The sequence below is a fragment of the Silene latifolia genome, chromosome 3 (genome assembly GCF_048544455.1).
Source record: "Silene latifolia isolate original U9 population chromosome 3, ASM4854445v1, whole genome shotgun sequence".
Classification (NCBI taxonomy): Eukaryota; Viridiplantae; Streptophyta; class Magnoliopsida; order Caryophyllales; family Caryophyllaceae; genus Silene; species Silene latifolia.
Genome location: NC_133528.1, coordinates 2982246 through 2988245, shown reverse-complemented (window position 1 = coordinate 2988245; position 6000 = coordinate 2982246). Strand labels below are relative to the sequence as shown.

General features: G+C 35.9%; 1 protein-coding gene across 2 annotated transcripts in view; it reads left to right on the top strand.

Moving 5' to 3' along the window:
• The first annotated feature begins 1979 nt into the window (after positions 1 to 1979).
• LOC141646756 (ribonuclease H2 subunit A) overlaps positions 1980 to 6000 on the top strand; it is a 62818-nt gene continuing 58797 nt past the window's right edge. Inside the window, exon 1 of one of the 2 annotated variants that reach the window (XM_074454697.1) lies at positions 1980 to 2122. The gene's annotated coding sequence lies outside the window, so the exon portion shown is untranslated. The remainder of the gene's footprint in view (positions 2123 to 6000) is intronic. The other variant, XM_074454700.1, reaches the window with a different exon arrangement.

Genomic DNA, 6000 nt, shown 5'->3' with positions numbered 1-6000 from the left:
CACACTTTGTCGCGTTATCAAAGCCATCTTCATTCGGTGGTGACGTCAAGACGCACCACTCCGGATATCTTCGGTAAGGTGTACCAAGTAATTCGGGGAGAATAATCGATTGGCGGGTAATCGGATTCCAAAGAGAGTACATTGTCGGATTTTCTCGATCTCGTAGGATTAACCAGCCCATAGACGACCCGACAATCGACTTGTCCTGTAACTCGACAATTTTTTTGACATAGGAAGTGTTGTTATTCATTGAGAAGAAAGTTTGTTTCTCAAGTTTTAGACCAATTAACCATGGTGCTTCATCAATGGCGGACAGTTCGTTTAATTCGTCTTCCGCCATGTTTACCCTATGACTCATGATTCATGAATAATCTCAATGTCTTATTACAAACTTTGATGGTTGTTTTTGTTTTTGTAATTTATAAGGAAACCCACGTTAGAAAAACTAAACTAAAATTTAAGGGTAAGTTATAGAAATAAAATAGTAAGACTTGGAAGTTGCCTAAAATTTGGACTTGTTTTTTTGGTAAACATGTAGGATCCTCTAGGTGTATAAAAGGCAAGTTTTTTTGAGGGATATAATTGTCCTCATAATTTTCAGTGGGCGGGATCCAGTACAATTTCTTTTCTCTCCTTTTTATTTCCTCTTTTTTCATGACATAATCTTCTTGATTTCATTATTTTTCCGATGTTTCTAATTTTAGTATAAAGTAAATATAAAAAATATGAAGTATCGACTCTAAAATAAATGCAAGCAAATATTAAAAACCTCAAGTGCTTGCAGTCTAGTGGTAGACTTGGGTAACCTCAAAGCTTGCAATGGCAAGAATTGCGAGGTCCTGTGTTCGAACCCACAGATGAGCAATGCATGCGGTTATCTCGGCGGCCCCAATTGGGGTGGTTTACATGGTCCAGGTGGTGACGCTGGAATGCCTGGGCCCGGAGGGAATAAACCCCTCGTCACCCAAAAAAAAAAAAAAAAAAAACCAGATATAAGTGACGGATCGTACTTACATGAACATTTTTTTTTTGTCTAGGCGATATAACTATCTAATACCACATTTATATTTATGTCGAGTTTCGAAACTATCAAAATTCTCAAATGGTAGATATATTTTTATTTTATTCAAATTCTTGCATATAAAATCTCGTAAAATTCTATCCGCATTAGCTTAATTTATAACAATATTATTATTGTTATCGTAACCCGTGCATTATTTTGCACGGGCTTAAAACTATAGTAGTTAGAAATGATATATTTATCAACAAATTTCCTTTTTAAGTAGCCTTAAAGCCCTTAATATATGCTTTACTTGCATATGTTGGGAAAACCTAACGTACTTGCTACTTTGTGATTTTTGGCACAAAGTTCAACGAAACGAGAGATTGACAATGTGAGATTAGGGTTAAAACAGATTTGCCTCAGAGTACAAATCGTGAATTGTTAAAAGCAAAGTCTATTATACTGCTTAATGAGAATATATATGACACACATTGTACAAATGCAAATCACGAATCGATAAAAAACGAGTAAATAATCACCGAGGAAACCCGTATATGTAACCAATTGTCAAGACTCAAGGGTCAACCACCAAGGACCAATATGTTCAGCAGTTCCAAATAACTACTTGGTAAGAATCCGGCTCCCAAATCGAACTTTAACCATCTTATTTAGTCAAGGTTGAGGTCAAAGTGTCAAACCATAAATATTTTGGATCCGTTATACAAACGGGTTATATTTCCACAAATATTAATCTACAACTGGTTGTATAAGAGTTATGTACAACCGCGTCACAGCTATCGAGCTCTCACACAAAGTTGTTGAGTTATTTTACAAGCTATTGAGCTATTTTACGAAGTTATTGAGCTTAATAATTATTCTGTTAAGCTCAACAACTTTGTATAATAACTCGATAATTTTGTTAATAGAGCTCGACAATTTTGTAACAAAGCTCCACAACACTCAATAAGTTGTATATACAACCGGTTGTATAATACATTAATTTCATCCAATTGTAAAATTTCCCCCAATTTTCTCCAAACCCAGAATTTCCCGCCAAAATCTGTGATTCTTTTCTTCATACACTGATTTAATCTCACGATTATATCCGCAGAAATCACTGTAAGTTGATCATCTTTGCTCCGATATTTCTCTCATTTGTATGCAATTCAAGTAAATCGTTTATTCCTCTAATCATGAAACCCTAATTTTTGCAATTTTTCAATGTTAGAAATCTTTATAATTCGCTTTTTAATTGGCTGTTATTTGGAGTAAAATCCGTTTATTTATTCATTTATGTTAAGTTATATGATTATGCTCTCAATTTGCTTGATTTATGGCGTAAGGTTCGTGATTCGTAAAAGTTATAAATTTTGCTATGAATGCTTGAAGTTGTGTGTGGTAATTGTGTCGTAATATTTCTATTTTTGAGAATAAATTTCGTAAAATTTCTGTTTGACAGCAACGGCTGCGTCGTATTAGACGGCGGTGATGGTTGTTGGTGAGTGGGCTGCTGCCGGTAACTACCAGTAGGGAATTCAAATTTTGAAGTTGGGGCGGATAAGCACGGGTCAGAATCTTAGAATGGCGAACTATAATGTAACTTAAAAATTCACATTTTGCGATACATAAAATTATCTCGGAAAATAAAGTTTAAATCATTAAATGGTACGAAGTAACTGTGATCTTGTGAGTAGTGAAGACCGAAGTAACATGATAGGCATTGATGAAGTTGAAAAAAGACCTGTTCTAGGTTTTATCTCTTCTCTTCTTTTTTCAATTTCATATTTGCTCTTGTTTTTGAAAACTCACTATTTGTCTCGAATTTTCCAATTTTTTGATACAATCTACATTATCGACAAAAATCTGTAAACCAACGAAAAAGGACGATTATAGTTGGATCAAACATCGTCCCAAGCATAAGGGTCGAAGTGCGCAACTTTACAGAGTTGCTGTTGTGAACGGAGACATATATGCCATTGCTTATATGTATAACGATAAACGATACAAACGTCTCGTCGATAGTGAAGACGATGATGATGTCGTCGATAAGAAAGTCAATGATGACGTCAATAATGAAGATGATGATGACGTGGATAATGAAGACGATGATAATGAAGAAGGTGGCGGTGATAATACTTTCTTTGTTCGTTTACATGTTAGTGATGATGATAGTGACGGCAGCTCGACTTCGGTCATAATAGAAAAATTGAGCGTAGGGTATCCTCTTTCGAGTATCGTATATAATATGGCGAAAACAGAAATTCGTTATTTGGTTGAAGTTAATGGCGAATTGTATGCTGTATACATAATAGCACGTCAGGTAGACAACCTTGACGGTTATGACATTCTAAAGGCCTTTGTTTCGAGATGGGATATGCCCAAAAGGGAATGGATTCAGGTCGAGTCATTAGGAGATCGTGCACTTTTATTAAGTGATTATAATTGCACTTGGTGTTGGGCTGATGAGTCTCAGGGTCGAATTGAAGGGAATTGTATTTATGTGGCAAATAGATAAACAAATATCATAACTCAATACCGGTTACAAGATAATAGTTACACTTTCGTGTCGTCTCATTCTAATTTTGGCTTTTGTTCTCAGGGTCCTATTTGGTTCATGCCTCGTATTCCTACAAGGTTAGCACTTAGTTCCAATCGAATACTCTATATTATTATTACAAAATCTCGTATATGATTGTCACAAGCTTTTATCTGTTAGTTTTTGTTATCCCGCTAGCCCCTAGTTCCGCCACTGCGTTAAGTAAGTTATCTAGTTTATTAGATGATGTTTGATTTTATAGGAAAATAGAGAATGAGATAGCAAAGCTAACAACTTTATTAGCTGGTAAACGTGAGTGGTTAACTACCAAAGAAATTCGGTTTTACGATAAATTTGTGTAAAGCCGTCTTACACAAGTACTCCCTCCATTATTTTATATATGTCATTCTCACATTTCGAGACACTCACTTCTCGCTTTAATATCTTTCAAAATAGTTAAGTTAATAATATGAAATGTATACTCTTTTGAAAGTAAATCTTATGACGAATCTAATGATATTATTTTCAAAATTTTTTCTAGAGTATATTTTAATATAATTGAAAGTCAAAGATTTACCTCGTAAAACGAAAACGTCATATATAAAATAATGGAGGGAGTATTTTTTATGTTTAATCTTATTGATTGCAATTGACAGGTTACCGTCCTTGATCGGAAAAGCGGATCAGGTTATCATCAAAAACACCAAGCATGTTGAATTGATGGAAGACACGAGTGCAGAGATCCGAGCCTCATCACTCTTGCAACTTCCTCTAGAAATAATGATATCAATTGCAGATCGTATGCATTGGTTTTATTGCATGAATTTTCGTGCCACTTGCAAGATGATGCGCTCTGAAATTCCTAAACCACAATTAAAAGCAAATAGTCCATTTCCGCTATTCATGTTCCTCAGCAATACTCAAGGTATTTGCGAACTATGGGATTCATGCTATCAAAATAATGGTTCTATGATAAAGAAATTACCTTATTCAACCTCAATCGTATCCACAATCGAGTTTTGCAAGGATGGTTGGTTGATGTTGCGTTCCCATGAGGGATGCTATTTACAATACATGAATATAGTTACCGGGGAGACAGACAAATACCCAACTAAATCCCTGCCCGATGGCCTATCAAGTTTTGCTTTTTCGACATGTCCTACCTCTCCTGATTGTCTAACCGTCGGAATTAAGTGCCCTTATTATCTAACAATCAGCCTTCTTCAACCCGGAGCTGACGAATGGAAAGTGTTCCAGTTTCCATTTGAAGATGGCGATGCTGGTTTTAGGAGTACCTATAAATCGAGTCCCAAGTATCACGATGGAGCATTTTATTTTGTAGTTGACAATGGCAATCTAGGAGTTTTTAAAATAATCGATGGAGAATGGGGTTTGGAGACTCACAAGGGTCCACTTCAAAACGACGATGCTTCCAACCTAAATGAGTGCTACATAGCGGAGCTTGATGGACAACTCGTATGTATTTTTATTCAAGCTTTTGGATTCAGTATTCAAGTATACAACTTTGATATAAACCAGAAGCTTTGGGTTGAATTGAAATCTCTAGGGGAGAACCGACTTGTATGATCACGTCATCCCCTCACGGCAATCCTCCCTGTGTCGTTTTGTTATTTAAAAGCCTAATGTTTTCATGTAGGCCAACAATGACCGAGGATTGTAGTTGTAGGTGGGTCAAACAAAGACTCGCGCATGAAGGTCGTAGTGTACTACTAATTTTCTCAGCTGTTACTCTCAATGAGGACATATATGTGCATATTCTCATGAGCAGTGGGTCTAACATCTTTGCTCGTATAAACGTTAGTGATACTGATAGTGATAGTGATATGGTCCTTTTAGAACCATTGGAGATTCAACCGCCATGTTGGAATATCAAGCATCCCGCTTACTTGTGTAAACGTAATTTTCTGTTTGAAGTTTGTGGTGTACTGTATGCTGTACTCGAAATGAGGCAACAACTACAAAAGACAGTTAATTATGAGATTAGGATCCGTGTAATGAGAATGGATTTATCCCAAAAGAAGTGGATTCAGGTGAAATCGTTAGAAGATCGTGCGTTTTTATTAGGCGATAATTGTTGTACTTGGTGTTGGGCTGACGCCCCTTGCTCAGGCATTGAAGGGAACTGTATTTATATTACTAGCCGCTCGAGTCAAACAATGCATCAATACCGCCTACAAGATGATAGTTATACTCTCTTCAAGTCTTATCCTGATACCCTTCAAATTTTCGATAAGCCTATTTGGTTCATGCCCCACAAACCTACGAGGTTCGTCCCTCTCAAACAATTCCGTTTCAAATTTTAATCATGTCATACATACATATATATATATATTATATATACTAATCTAAACCATTTTCGCTTTTCAATGAAAATTGTTAGGTTATTGTCGGGAAAGCTTATCACAGGAAAATCGGAGGATATTAAAAATATTAAGCATTG